This window comes from Phaethon lepturus, unplaced genomic scaffold, assembly GCF_000687285.1.
Source record: "Phaethon lepturus isolate BGI_N335 unplaced genomic scaffold, ASM68728v1 scaffold29526, whole genome shotgun sequence".
NCBI lineage: Eukaryota > Metazoa > Chordata > Aves > Phaethontiformes > Phaethontidae > Phaethon > Phaethon lepturus.
Window position 1 is genome coordinate 5595 of NW_010548803.1, and position 15698 is coordinate 21292.

Genomic DNA, 15698 nt, shown 5'->3' on the forward strand with positions numbered 1-15698 from the left:
CAGGAAGGCAGCCAGGCTGAATTTTTGCTGACTGAGCCATTACTATAAACCCTACCAACCTTTGTTCTCTTTGCCAGATATCTACCAGGGTTGAAAAAAACCCAACCTGTATAAATACCATAGAACCCTGAAATTGGGTTGGAACTATTTTCATGTCCCTGTCTGTATTTCCATGAGTGTTAAGTTGCCAATTTCAGAGAACACAAGTTGTAAGAACATTTAGAAATGCCCCCAGCTGTTGTGATTTCAAGTTCTGATACCCCTGTAAAGGGGATGCTGCCAGTTCATATCTTTGAGTTATCCTTTTGGTCACTGGCTTCTCCTAAGATTTTGGACCTTCGTGTTGTCCAGAACTGATATGAGGGGTGTGGGGAAGACATGCAGGGAGGCACTTGCATTTTGTGGAAGTGAAGAGATTACTTTATTGGCTATCTTATATTGCTCAGAAGTTTAGCAGTATGCAACTTAGTCCATCCATGGATTAAACCAAATGCAAAATGCAGTCTTTCACTTATTTCCAGAAGTTATCACATTGCTGCCACCCTATGTGTATTGTTCAGACTTCTAAAAATGTCTTCTGTGCAGTGCTGCCTACAGTTGTAGCTCTGTACAAATAATTAGTAATACAGCAATGTAACCAGAGCAGGATTTCGTAAGCAAAGGCCTTAACTTCTAGTGAAAAGGCAGGTATCTAAGCTGAATGATGAAGGCTACTTAATGATGTTCACAGTAAGAAAGATTGACAGCGTTCGGTGCCTTTCTTTCAGATATGCTCCTTCATACCCTATTTGTTTGTGCTGTATTTACTTATGGCTCCCACGGTCAGTTGAAACTGAGTCTGTTGAGCTGTATTTTTAAAGAACTAAAATGCAAATGGTGTTGGAAGGTTGGTTTGTGCTGCTTCTTTTTTTTTCTGAACGCTTGCTTTTGTTGTCTGTTTGAGTTTGTTTAGTTTTATTTTGTGTTGCCTTTCCCTCTGCAGTCAGCCCTGCCCTCATGGACTCCAGCATCCTTCAAGCAAGACATTTCAGAAGAAGGCCGAGAGAAGCCAGGATGCTTTGATTCTTCTCCTCTCCTTACCCTGACCCTTCCGTTCCTGTGTTTCATCTGGCACAGGAGCCTGGACTGTGGGAAGTCGGCTGCCAACCATTCAGAGAAGTTCTGGGGATGCCCTAAGCTGGTGCAATACAAAGAAGTTTTTTAAAACCTTGATTTCACTTTCTTTTAAGCGTGTGTATAAACCCAGGTCAAACTGGAATTTATCTACAGTAGAACTGACTGAAAAAAAAACAAACTGAAAAAAAAGACTTAACTATTTTATTTATTTCGATATTTAAGAGAGAAAAGAAGTGCTGAAGTTGCACAGTATTTTTGTTTGAAATACATTTTACTTCAAATTTTAAATGCAATTTTGTGAAGACATGAAATTTTAAAAAGCACTTAATGTAAAATAAAGACTGAATATTTACTTTAAGGAAAAAACTTTTTTTAAATAATGAAAATAAAGATCAACTCTGCTCTCTCTCTTACTTTAAAGAAGCCATTCATACATGTACTGGGTATCTTTGTTTTTTGCAAATTGGATGTGGTAAGTGAAGATTGTTCTGGTTTACTTTCTCCTTAATAATAGTATCCTGTTAGATGCTTAAAACTTACTTTGCTGTACTGTGTTAGGCACAAATCTGAACAAAAACTGTTGAAATAGCAAAGACCAGGCTCAGTGAATGGAATTTTTTGTTTCCAGATTTTGTGTCCAATTCAAAGGACTGTCTTCTCCCAGTAGGATTGATGTGTGTCTTCTGCACAGTAAAAGAGGTTTGCTCTTGAGCAATTCTGTGAAATACTTCTGCTGAAAGAGGGCTTTAAAAAGGAAAACAACTCTCTTAATTTTATTAGTATTTTTTGCTTTGGTAATTCCACAGCTGATTGTGAGTTGGTTTTAAGGGAAGTATCTGAATGTTCAAGTGCTCTTAGCATGGAGCTTCCTGTTGGAGTCAAGCATGATGCCATGTGTAGAAACCTTGTGTACTTCAGCCCTTTCTTAAGTGATAGTGGACTTTGAAAAGCGTACAGGTGCACCCGCATGCCAGCAGTACGTAACAGGGGTTACTCAGCAGGAGAAGAATGCGAGTTCCCACAGCTACAATCCTAAAGTGTCCTGTGAGGCAATGGTGAGGGATATTCACATCCCGACTTCAAAGTTTTTAGTCATCTTCTCAGTGAAATAAGGTGTTCTGCTCTGTACAAGCACTAGAGGATTTTGTTGGCTACCAAATCTGCTCACAATGGATAGCACAGGACTGTTCGCTGTTGTGTTTGATGCAGTCTAGTAAGGAAGCAGGATAGCCTTGTGTCCTAGGAGAAGGGTATTGGACTTGGCTCTGAGATTAGCTTCTTCTCTGTAACAGAGGTGCCGGATATACCTGTTGGTATAGACCCAGGGTATAGATAGAAAAAGTGGTTTTGTTAATGTGGCTTACGTTGGCTTTTGGAGTGAAAAAAACTATGTCTACAAAAAAATGCAACCTGACTAGGTAAAGCTGCCAGAGAGCCTGATCCTGCATTGTGTTTCTTGCACCCCTAAAACTCAAACTCATCTCATTGAGAGGTTTTCGTGTGTCAGTAGCAGCAGATTTTGTCCCCTTCTCCCTTCCCCTTCTCCTTCCCAGATTAACACATAGGGCCAAAAATAACCACATAAGATGTCTGGTAGACCTGAGTCCCGCTCCCACTCAGTTAAATGACAAAATTTATGTCCTAACTGGGTTCTTTTGCAGGATGGTTTTGTTTTGTTCGTTTTATTGGCTTCTAAACTTGCAGTGGTGAACTGCCTCTAGAGAAAAAATCAAATTTTATTTCATCAAAATATAACAAGACGCACAACTGTAATGAAGATTTGCAAACTGTAGGGTCTGTGTTCAGTTTGTATAATATTCCTTCCAAATAAAAGTTCTGCTTCCAACGCCCCTACTGTATATTCCTCTGTAAATATTACTTTATCAAACCAATTCCAAAAGGTCTTTTAGAGTGCAAATAATCTTCTTTTAAAAAGACATTGTTGAATAACATACTTGTACATATACTTTTCTAAGCTCTCCATTGTTTATAATACTCTCTTTGAAGCTTAAAATAAAACTTCCTCCTCTATTGATTTTGTTTCCCTTTTCCATTTTATAAATTGTGACTTTTGTCCCTGGATTTTGTTTTGTATTTCTTAACAAAGCTTAATGTTAACCAAGAATTCTCTTCCTTTTCCTTTTTACTTTTCTCCATTCATTGGACTGCAGAAACTGGTCCTGTTGCTTGCTATAGTGAAGGTAGGCAGGAACTAATATGCTGTTTGTGTGTAGGACTCATTTTAAGAGTGTTTCTTATCATTTGGCGATAATAGAGGATCTTCCTAAATGTGATTGTATTTTAATAATCTTCTCCATGAGATTAACAGAGTTGCATTAAGTTAATTTAGATTCAAAGGTGGAGTCTAAATTATATGAGAGCTTTTCACACAGATCTTAGTGACATTGCCATAAGGAGTCCTGACCCTACCTATGCCATTTCTAATCACTGGAGTAGCTGGAAACTGTGGTTCCCTTTGCTGCGTTTTACAGGGCAGGCATGAATCCTCCCTTTCCCTTTAGCCACATTAGATTACCAGTATGGTTGTACAGGATGGAAAGAGAAAGAGGAAATACTCTTTCAGGTTGGGTGCCATCTTTTTAGGAGACTCTGTGTGTCCTCTTCCTGCTGTCATTTTTATGAAGCTCTGTTGCCTTTCCTCTGTCTTCCCATCAATTTCTCTGCTACCAGTAGAGGCTATAGATGGCCCTTTTTACTTTGGCAGCTACTTGCAAAAATAGCAGCTGGGGTGTAGTTTTTATGAGATCTTCTGATGTGGGTACAGATCCTTCAGAGTAGTGAACTGTCCCCTTCCAGCAGATTAAGTGTTAAACAAGTCCTAAAGAACACAGCGGGAATTAATCCAGTCAGGCAATATAGCAATTGTACAGAATTGTACAGATGGGCTCCTACCTGCCTAATTTTTAACAGTTGTATGAGACAGAGTGTGTGTCTTTGCAGCAGAGAATTAACTATTCTTGGTCTTCTTTCATAGCCTTTCCCTATACAGTTCTATTTTTCACTTGTGTAATCTTAATTTCCTTTTGTGTTTTGTTTCTTCACTCTTTCTTCAGGTGAATATGACTTGAAAACTTCACCGCTTGCCTTCAGACTTTATCTTTACCTGTGCTTTGGCCAAATCACTGGGGGAAGGAGGAAACCAAAAGGCAGTTTCAGCTACCTTTGCTGTCCTCAGACACTGTGGCTCTTGGGAACCTGTTTGGGATCTGATAAAAGCGGCTTTTGGACTCCTGAGGACTTGGTTGTCCTCAGCTGTTCTGTGGCTAAAAAGGTCTTTTCTTCCTTTTCCCCTGTTGGGCACTGGGGGCCAGAGGCAGCTGAAAAGGTGGGGTAAGAAAGATGCTAACTGTATTTCTGAGCTGTGCTGAGGAGGTAGCTATGATGCTCTCCTTACAGCGCATGCTGGGTGATAGGGTTGCTGGTTTCAAAGCCCCTCCTAGCAACTTCTGATTTCCTTTCTGCGATTTGCTCTCAGATATTCTTACAATAATCTGAGTTGCAGGCCTATAGAACTACTTTTCCATAGGGATTTCATGGGGGGCAAATAATCTTCTTTTCCTGCGCCAAAGCAGAGAGAGGAGGGAGGGTGTGTGATGACAGATCCCGAGCCCCCGGCCATTGCTGCTTTTGTTGTTCTTCTTCTAGCTCCGCTTGAGCTTTCTGCTGTTCTGCGTAGGACAGAGGGACCCAGACGGAGGTTGGACTGAGGGCAAAGCTGAATGCTGACAAATCAAAGAAAGGGAAGTTGAAGAAAGGAAGGAAGGAAACTGCTTGTGGCATCAGTGCACTTTTCTTGTTCCATAGGTCATCTCCCATTCTAACTCAGTTGTCATTTTCATTGTTCCTGATGTGATGGATGCAGAGAGCAGAGCTAGACATTTCTGCTAAGGTAACCAGGAGTGAAAGTGTACGTTGAAATTGGCCTTTATGGATGTCTGTCAACACCCTGTTTAGATGAACGGGATCCTTCCCATCACAGCAGGGCTATTGTTACAGGCTGTCACACTCCAGAGAACAACTCTGCATAAGTCTTACTAGTTTTGAACATTTTTGTGCCTTTGTTGTTGTTGTTGTTGTTTTGGTTTTGGTTTTTGTTTGTTTGTTGCCTTTTTTTTTTTTTAAGCCACAGGCCTGGAAATAGAAATCTTCTAAAGGAAAGTTTTAATTTTGCAGAAATTATCTGAACAGAAAAAAATACCACTGTTCCTTGAGCCCCAGAGCAGATTTATGCTGGCAGGCTGGCAAGGAACACATTTTATTTTCCTGTCTGGAGAAGAGTTCTTGCTGCTGAGAGTCAGGTGTGGCAGGAGGAGGGAGTAAAAATGTCTGCCAGCACCGTGGCTGCTCATGGGTGCCCCCAAAGCCAGGTTTCCTTGGGCTGAGACTGAGCCTGAGCTGAAGGCTGGCAAAGCTGAGGACTGGAATCTCTAGTTCTCTGGGTGGGCTGCAAGCAACATTGGCTTCTTTTCTTTGACCTGAACTAGAATATTGTACTGGTTTAAGAATTATTCCAAATTTTTGCCTGCAGTCAGAAAAAAAAGAAAAAAAATCTGGTTAAATTTGCATCCTGGAGCTGTGAGCCCTACTTGTAGTCAGATCCATCAGCCTACAGATGATAAAACACCCATAACCCTTTCTCTCTAAAACCAAGTTTTTAATGCTCATTAGCAATGACATAACCTTCTCTGTACCAAGTCCCACCCCTAGTGTTGAAGATGGCTGAGTAGGAGCTCAACTACATAAAGCATACGTAGTAGAGCACATAAGCAGTGACTATTCCTCTTAGCTTTGGCTGGGCTTGTCCAAACTGTGGCTTGATATGCTTAAGATCTCCATTGTCCCTTGGCAATTATTGTAAAATTGTATTTCCTTTGCTGCACCAAAGCTGGACAGTTGCTACAGTTTAGTCCTATCTTTGATTTTTATGACTTAAGATGAGAGCCATCCATCTGTGGCATCTTAATTTCACCAGTATATTTTTTAACACCTGACTGCATTTTTTTCCATTTCAGTGTGTTAGAAACTTTTACTGTATTCTCTGTTATTTGATGAAGTTTTGTCCTTGCAGCCTGTAATTCTTCATTATTCCCTGGTGTGTGCACCATGATAGGAGAAGGATGGCACGCACTTACCTTTAAAAAAGCACAGATTTCTGGAGGACAGTGTTGTGGCTAATACTACCATGGAGGATATAATTAGAAACAGTTTTGTTTAATGTTGTCTAAGATAGCTGTGGTAGCTCTGAATGGCCTACAAACCAACGATGGCACAGCTGTGGAAAAGACAGTACGCTTTGAACACTGAAGCTGGGCTGTGGGGTGAAGCTCTTGGAACTACTGCTGCCTGCCTGAGAGGGGCAGCCACTCTGGGGAGCTGGGAGAGGGGTCCTCCTTTTTTGGGATCCCAGCGGATGGATGGTACCTCTTGAGCAGGAAAAGATATAGCCTTCCTTCAATGTCTTAGGCTGAGTGTTTTTGCTTCCGGAGTGGAGTTTCATTTCTCAGTGCTGTTCATCTTCCATAACCAATTCTCAGTAAGATCTTCTAGCTTATCTCTCGGTTTGAGTGGGTGTTGAGTCCTTTTTTGCTTGGACTGAATCCTCTTCTCCTTATGTTTCTTCAGTCTTTACTGTTAGTGTCCTGGTGTCAGTGGCAGTCTTTCAGATATAGCCTTCTTTTATGAAGCAGATTACAGATTTTAAATAATGCTGGAGAGAGTTTTGTCAAGTATTGCTGAAGACTTAGCTTACAAATTTGGATTTCTTTCATTAGCCAGCAGCCATTAACTTCTTCATATGATGATTTCAGGAGTCAGTATTGTGGCCAGCTTTCCAAGGTGAGAGGGAGTCATTGGATGGGAAATAGCCGAAAGCTGTGCTGTCACTCAAGGGGTACTTTTATTTTAGCATCAGATAGCCGGTGAGACATAGCTTTCAAATTCATGTAACACTTTGTATGGTGGAATTTACATGGGGTGGTTTTAAGCCTATGTTTGAGAAATTAATTTTCCCCTGTTGGTACTGATCATAGTTGCTTCACATCAGTGCTCTGAATGCTTAAGTGGCTTAAAAGTGTTAAACAAGACTAAAGTCTTTCCAGCCCTTTCCTCAGGCACAACAACTTTTTTTATGGTGCAGTGGATTCTGCAGCTGGATCCTGGCTCAGAAGTCTCATCCATTGCTGGGATATCTGGTCTTGGGCTTCTTAAAGAACAGGTCCCAGCTCTTTTCAGGTCTTTCCACACCAACTGTGTCTCTGAATGTGTCCATCAGCCTGGAGGTTTAGAAGAGTTTTTAACTACCCACAAACTCTCTCTGGGTTGAATTCAGGTTGCTGTTGCACGTTTCAGACATCCAGATGGTCCAGAGCCATGTATTTCTTCGCCTGGAGAAGAGGACCTTCCCTGGGTTAGGGAGCATCATTTCCCTTGCAAGGACAGGTCAACCTCTTCATTAACTAGCTCTCCAAGACCCCTTCCTCACTTCCATTAAGGGTGAAATTTTACAAATACTTAGCAATCTGAAAGAAAAAAATGGAGATGAATTTCTTAAGGAAATCTGTACCCATTAGATTCCTCTGTGACTGTTTACATATTTATGGGTCTGGCATTACATGAAGAAGAACTATTCCCCATTAGGCTCGGTGCAGCTAACATTGAGAATTACCAAACATTTCTTGGGTGATGGGATCCCACCTAACAGTGAATGTCGCAGGTGATGAACACCCTGTTAAGGGTGAGAGGAGTTGGCATGCCCATAACCTGGTCAGACCAGGCTGTAGGAGAGGACTTCCCAACCTCTTTGCCATTAAACAGAACTGCTGAGCAACAGTCCCACTAGCCAATGTAGCTAAGAGCAGGGTCAGAAGACTCACAGACCCCCACAGTACTGTGGAAGATAATTTTCTAGCATTAAATACGATAATATTCTACTTTTGTAGAGGCTCTGTTAAGCAGTTCCTCTGGTGCTGAAAAGTAGCAGGACTAGTGAACTGTTTAATGAGGGTCATTTTTGTCCACTGCTGTCGAACTACCTACTTTCTTGTTTAATCTGATGTGATATTTAGGTGCTATGAAGTATTGGTTGTGGAGGTCAAAGCAACGCTACTCACTTGTTACAGGTTAAAGAATGGCCTGCACTTTGACTTGGCTAATCTGGGGTGGAAGGTCTGGTGTGCTCTGAGAAAACAGATCATGGATTTTAATCTGGTGTTTTTCCAGTGAAAAACAAACAAAAAAATCTTACTGTTTTGGTGTCTCTGGCAGCATTTTATTGGACCGTTACTCAAAAAGGCTGTTCAAACACAACTGAGCTGAGAAATACCGTGGTGAGGTGAAAAGATTTTGGTTTGATTCGAAACAAAACGTGTTCTCTTTTTCTCAATGAAGTGACCCTTTCCCACTGCCAAGTGTGAGCAGGCTTGAATGAAACATTTCATTTGTGAGTATTTTTCCCCACTCTTAAAAACAATTCCAACGAGCTCACTTTTGAAGCAAGGTACTACTCCAAAATGAAAGCCCAACTTCTTGTTTGTGAAACACTGGCACACAATGTCTCACCCTTTCTGAAAAATCAGTTTCTCCCTCTGCTGCCTCTTAACCCTTTCTTCTCTCCTGCTTGCTTTTGACTGAAACTACTTCATTCAAATTCACTCCTTCACTCAGATGTTTAGATCACCCTGAAATTGCATTTTTTAGAGAGTAAACTCAGACGTTTCACTCCCCCCTACCGAGCACTCAGTGATGCTCTGCAGGGTGCAGTTATAGCTCTTACTTCCCTTTAGATATTGATGTTGCAGGGACTTTGGAGAAGTGAAAACTGGCTGCCTTATTGATGAAATCTCAACTGGCACTTAGAAATTTCCAACCGAACAGGGGGTTTAACTAATGGAAAAGGGGCAAAAAAATCAGTAGACAATGGGATTTTTCCAGCGTCTGGCACTGCATTACAAACAATGGAGAGTGTGTGTGGAGAGCTCTGCCCGCTCCGCGGCTGGAAGGGTTTCTTTGAATCAACGAGTGACTGAAGTAACTTGCTCCAAACTGGTTTTGTTTGTGTTTAGTCGAGTGAGGCAGTTCTACTTAACGTCTGAACATACAGTCACATTAGCAACAGTGTAAATTATGCTTGCGTGGGAAAGTCAGACCTCTTGCATCTACAGCATGTTCGCATCAGTTATCAACAATTTACCCATCATGTGCTGAATATCTTTACCTGGATGATACATGGTTACCTCATGTAACAGCAATGAGGTCACTGCCTGTGCAATGGCATGGTGTCTTCTGCATAGTTAAGTTTATTTAATATTAAAATGATGACATTTAAGTACTTTCTCTGGAGTTTGCCATTTGATTTGAAATTTCTGGAACCGTGCTGGCAGGGAATGAGTCTAGAGTCGTTCCTTAATCTTTCTAGGAAGAAAGTTTGTCCAGAGATCAGTGATGTGCTCTCCTTTTTCTCTTTCCTGTGCCCTAATTCACCAGTGTAAACCCAGCCTACTCCCTTTACAATCAACAGTTACTTTTATGGGATGGCTGTTTCATGGCCCGTGGATGAAATTACCTCTGAAGTTTTCCCTGCAGCCCTTGGTGCTTGAGAGGACCGCAGCAGTGAGGGGCGGTTGTCTTGATGCTCTCCGAACTGACTGGGTGAACGTGGCCTGTTGTGAGGGAAGAGGTGCCCACGTCACGAAGCGTTGCCTCCGTCGTGCTCTCCCACGCAATCCCAGCGGAGGAGCCCTGGCTGGAGTGCCCCGGGGAGACGACGTGTCCCGTTCACTGCCACTGCTGGCTCGGGTTAGACATGCTTTCTCGGGTCAGCGTGAAGACGCTGGAGCCAGTCTTTTTGAGCTCTACCTTGATAACAGGGGTGTGCTGGGGAGCGCTGGGCGTCCCTGCAGGCGTGCTGCCGTCTGTCTGTCTGTGTCAGTGGGGCAGTTTGACACTGGGAGTATTGGGGAAGGACCAGGTATCTGGACAGCGGGTGTGGGTTCAAGCAGGTAGCAGAGTCCTTGTTCGGCTTGAAGGGAGGGGAGGAGGGGCAGAGCTGATGTCCTGTTTTATGGGGGGGTTTAACAAAGGTAACATGCTCGCGGAAGGCTGTTCAGGCTGCTGGTTTCCCTAGCATTTTAAACACCACCCCACTCCTCTCATTATAGCTGGGGATTTTGGCTCTCCCAGGGGGGAGGAGATGTTCTAAATGGGCTGCCAGGGAGGTGGATTTAATGCACTAGGAAGATCTGGCTTCACCAAGTGAAAAAGCAAAGCAAAACCCAGTCCTCCAATTCCTATTTTTAGTGTTTATGACCAAGTATTTTTGCTTGGTTGCTCATTTTGAAAGGGTTTAGCGAGCCTGCCAGTTGATTGAAAGCTCTGTGGTGTGTGAGCTGGCCTGGCCGGGGAGCCTGCAGTGCATAGCGACGAGGTCGGAGCCGCGCCGGAGGTTTTTTTCCACTGCAGTTTGTTGAAGGGTAACGAAAATGTCCCCAGGGCAAAGGGGATGTTGGCTTTCCAGGTTGTGGTGATTCATCTTGTCTGGATAAGCGGTCTTCCTCCCACTCCCGCATTTCCATCTCCATCTACCTCACCCCTACTTCACTCGGCAACCAAACGCAAAACCTGCCCCGCGTTGCGCGGGCGGCACGGCTGGGGGGTCTCAGGCAGCCGGCCCCGCAGGGTGTACCCGCATTAGCATTCGGTGCCCGTCCTCCTGGCCAGTTAGCGCTCTATAAATGGGTTTATTCTCGTTATTAGGAGCTATGTCCCTGGCATATGGAGCCCGTGCGGTGCCTGCAGGCAGGTTCCCTTCCTGCCGGAGCTGGGAAGCGGCCCGAGTGCCTCCTGGCAATTAGCAGATCGTTACCCACAATGCAGCGTGTGGCGATGCAGCCTGGTGGGTTTTCTGGAGGTCACCCTGACCTAATTCACCCCCAGGAATTGTACAGCGCTGGCACGGCTTACCAGTGCATTAACAAGCTGACGCTTCAGTACGAGGTCATTTGAGTGCTTCCACGTTGTTTTCCTCAGGCGAGAAATAGCCATTTTGTCTAGCAGCCAACAGTGGCTAATGGGGGCCGGTCTGGAAGAGCAGGGAGCGGCGTGCTGGCTGGTTTTGAGGCGGGACAGCATGGGCATGTGGCATTTCCTTTGGTTTTAAGGTTGGGGGCCGTTTCTGGTCGCCGGGTTGCAAACGCGCAGGTCCCGGTTTGCCGCCTCGCTTCTGCGTTGCCGCAGCACCTTGGCAGCGAGGTGAGCAGCGTGCGTCAGGCGCGTGCCCGAATCCTGGCGGCTCGCCCTCGGAGGGGAAGGCCGAGGAGCAAGGCTGCGCCCCAGATCTGCCGCAGCCCAACACCCCCGGGCGATATGAAATGGAGGTGCAGATTTCAACCTGCCCCAGGCGGTTTCGGAGGGGCGGGTGTGCCTGGCCGGAGGGGGACACCCACACAGCAGCAGGCACCCCGGCAGGGCTCGTCCTCCCCCTGGCAAACCTGAGCCCGGAGCAGAAGGCCTGGCTGCAGCACCACCGGCCCACAGCAGGGTGTTCTCCCAGGGCAATGATTCGTATAAGCCAAAGTTAATTGTCGGCAGTTTTTAGAGGCTTTTAAAATCTGTAACTTCTGTTTTTCGTTTCTCCCTGCTAAGGTGGGTACGGCTGGACGGTGCTTGCTGGGGCGGGGGTGGGAGGTCTACACAGGGAAAGCCACACACAAACCTGTCGCAGTAAAACTGTTTTAAAACATTTCTCAAGTAGTTTTTCCTGTAAGACTTGTGGCATCTGCCACCAAGGGGATGGTGTGTGGGGAGAGAGTGACAGACCATTAGGATGCCCAGAATAACTCGCTCCTGGCTTCTTTCTTGGTGTGCTCTGGAGGTCACCCCCAAATCCCACCGCCCCGTGACAGACAGAGTTCCTCTGCCTCCTCTGCGGCTGATCTCTCTGGATGCACATCAGTCTGTGTATGTACAGATCCTTCATTTTGTTTATGCACGTGAGCAGCCTTTGAGCCAAGCTTTGCTCTCGATGTACCCTCTGCAGCCCAGGCTCTTTGTCCTAGCTTGATGCTCTTGACGCCTCAAAATGTTTCAGAGGAAATTCTGTGGTGTTGTAGAGCCAAAGCTGGGAGCGAGTTGAGCTGGTAGGCAGACTTTCCTCGGGCAACAAAGTTTTCCGGGGAGCGCCTCGAGATGAGGGGTGTTTCAGTAGGAGCTCGCTCCCCTTGTGCCCTTTGGTGTTTGCGCGGCGAAAGCAATAGCAAGGAGAGCGAGCTGCAAGTGCCATCTTCCACACACCACCATTTTGTAACCGCCTCGAGACCTCTGGCGTTAATTGCTTTCAAACACAGCTCTGTCCTTGCTGGCCAGAACGACTATAGGGCCAGGAAATGAAATAATAGGAACTATAAGCTCTTCTGACGCTGAATGGTTTCAGAGCTCCATCAATTATTAAAGGCGTTAATTCTTCCACAATTACTGGCACACTGCGGCATATTAGACTGGAGGAAGGTTGGTCTTTGACCAAATCAGACTGACCAGCCCGTTCACCGAGGCCCCCAAGGCCCTTTGGACTCACTTCTATAGCAGAGTTGGCGATGCTGGACCACGGTGCCTCGGACACTGGGAGAAGTAGCCGGGTTTTCTCCTTTACCGCAGGAGGTAGAAATTCACGGGGGTAGTATTTCCTCTCCTCCTCTTCGGCCGAACAGTAATAAAACCCAATGGTGCCTACCAGTCAGACTTTCTTGTTTGTGTGTTTGTTTTTCTGAAGAAGCTGGATTCAGCAGGGCTCTGTGCCGAAGGGGGTGAGCTCTTCACCTGCAGCCTCTGACACCCACCCCTGCCCTGGCCACTGGGAAGCTGCTATATTTTTCTATAATGAAATATTCCTGCTTCCCTGTACCACAGAGGTACTGTGGCAGGCGGTGACTTGGGTCCTCACCCTGAAAAAACCTTTGAAGGCTTCTGTTTACTAGTACCTCCATTTAAGCAGGCAGCATATATCCCTGCATCGTAATGCAAGATGGGAAGGGCAGGAAAATGCCAAGAGATCCTCATCCCTTAGTAACATTTGGTCTTTTTCTGAGAGTTGCAGCTCCTCGAGCCCTGGGATTCTAGCAGAGCCAAGCCTTTTGGTGTGCTTGGGTGGTTTGGGTTTTTGAAGGCCCTTTCTAATCCAGCTGTTGACACTACCTATCTGTAAGCCTGCCTTCTTAGGCAGACAAATGAGGGCTAAATTTTTATATCGTAACCATAAAATCATATCCTTTATTAGAATTACAAGTTAGTTTTCCATTCTTTGGTACAAACAATGGTAATAATTCTGTCTGATGATGGCAGTGGTCACAACAATCCTTATTCAATCTTAGCAGAAGGAGATTTTGCATTTTGCTTGCATGTAAAACTTCCAAAAAAAGACATAGGTCATTATATGTGTTATATGTATTTATAGTTGTTTAAAGACCTGAATAGTTTATGGAGTAAATTCTGATGCAATATAGCCAGGAGCTCTGTAGGTTTTCATTATGCTATTGATTACAAAGCCCACCGCTACACAGTGAAGATAAGAGAAAGAATTGGAAAATTCCTTTTACTCTGTATAAATAATTTCACATTTGTTTTAAAAAAGGAGTCTTTGCTTATTTTTTCCCCTCAAGATAATCTCTGCCTTTGTTTGAAAAAGGTTATTGATTGGATTGTTAACTTAAATAGTCTGTGGCGGGTGTGACAGAGCACATGGCTGCAATTAATCTTGCAATGCAGAATCCATTATTGAAGAAGCACTAATGAGCCGTTCTAAGGCCTTCACTGGTCACAGAGCGCCTGGGAGCAGCAGATTGCTCCTGCCCTTTAATGTCAGTTTTGGTCTTTAGTGTTGTACAGCCAGTGTAAGCAGAAGAGATTTTTAGATTTTTTGTTTTCTTTTTTTTTAGGGTATTTGTGTTAAAATTCTCCCTACTGCCAGCCTGCAATTGCACCGGGTGCGGGAGACAAGAAATGGCCTCTGAATGTGTTCACCCCCCACTCCTCTGACCAGATGTCTGGTGGACATAGTGTACAATTAAAGCCAGCGGCACGTGAAACACAGGTGTCACTGTAAAATATGGTCTCAGTCACAAGGGTTCAGATCCAGAGGAGAGTTTCAACAAAGATGAGAGAGCTTTCAGACCTGATCTATACTTTAAAATATTGCTTTAAGTCAAAGGGATGAGCTGTTGGACACCTTCTCACCGCAAGTTTTATTGTCTATGTTGTTTATAGCTATTGCGGCATAGCAGAAGTTTAGGTAGAGAATAGTTATGGTAGATTAGAAATTGTCGATGTTAACACATCACCTTCTCCTTCAACAGAAGTGCTCCCGGGGTGTATTTTAGCGGTCTGTCTATTGACTTTGGTGACACCATAAATATGTGTTACTTCTTCCCCCTGTTAGATCTCCGGAGCTGATAGACACGTGAGAGTCATCCAGGGTTTGCCAGGGCTGAGCCACCACCTGAATTATTAACTGAGTTCCAGCTGCAGACTCTTTGCCACACACCTTTGTCATAGCAAATGCCGTTTACCACAAGATTAGCGAAATTAGACCGTTTCTTCATCTTGACCACATAAGTGATGAAATTAAGCAAGAAAGACTTTCAGCTCTCTGGCTTGTGCGCTACCGCGGTGTCTGTAACTTGAACCACATTTTGGACCACTCTTTGTGTAAAACAAAATTGTTTGTGGGCTGAACTAGCCTTTTTTTTTTTTTTTTAAGGGAATTGGAAATCTCCCTATGTTACCCTGCCATAGGCAGCTACAGGGCTTTGTCTTCAGGTATTCTGCCACAGAGGGAATGCTAAGAAGTGCTGGTATATGGAGCAGGGGTGGTGTTCACCAACACCGCTCCAGGCAGTCTTGGACATGTGAATTTTCTCATAGGTCATGAAAAACACTGTTTTTTGAACCAAAGTAGCAGCAAAATAGAGAGATTGTGAAGGAGAGGAGCAGGGAAGGCAGGAAAAGTGAGTTTTAATGTTTTCAGTATCTACTGACAGGCTTGCCGTACGCTACAGTGCCTCATCACACTGCTGGCATAAGTAAAAATAGTCTTTCCAATGACACTAGGTTGGGGTCATGGTACCAGAAGGCACGTTGTTTAATGTGAAAGAGGATCTGACTTAGAGGCTGAAGAAAGACATGTCCATGAGATACTGTTTTTCCCTTAGACATGCCAAGAGCCCTGGGCTAACAGAGAGCAATCTGCGGCTATGCAGACCTGGCCGTGGGCATTTGTTGGGCTCCTTTGCAGTCACAGCATTTGGAGAGAGCACCCAATGGAGCGAATAAATCAGTATATTTTTGCAAAATATTTCTGCATTGCTACTAAAAAGAAGCCACTGTGGCCCTCACTCCACTATTAGTATTTTCTAAGCAATCCTCAGCCGGCAAGAGCCCATTTCTTCATCCAAAATAGGATGGATCACTTCAACAATGAGGCACCATCATTACAAGATGCAGCACAGAAAACCTGCAGAGGTGTTTCTGAGGCAAATGAGGAACGAGACAGTCAAGACTAATAGCTGGAAGAGAGC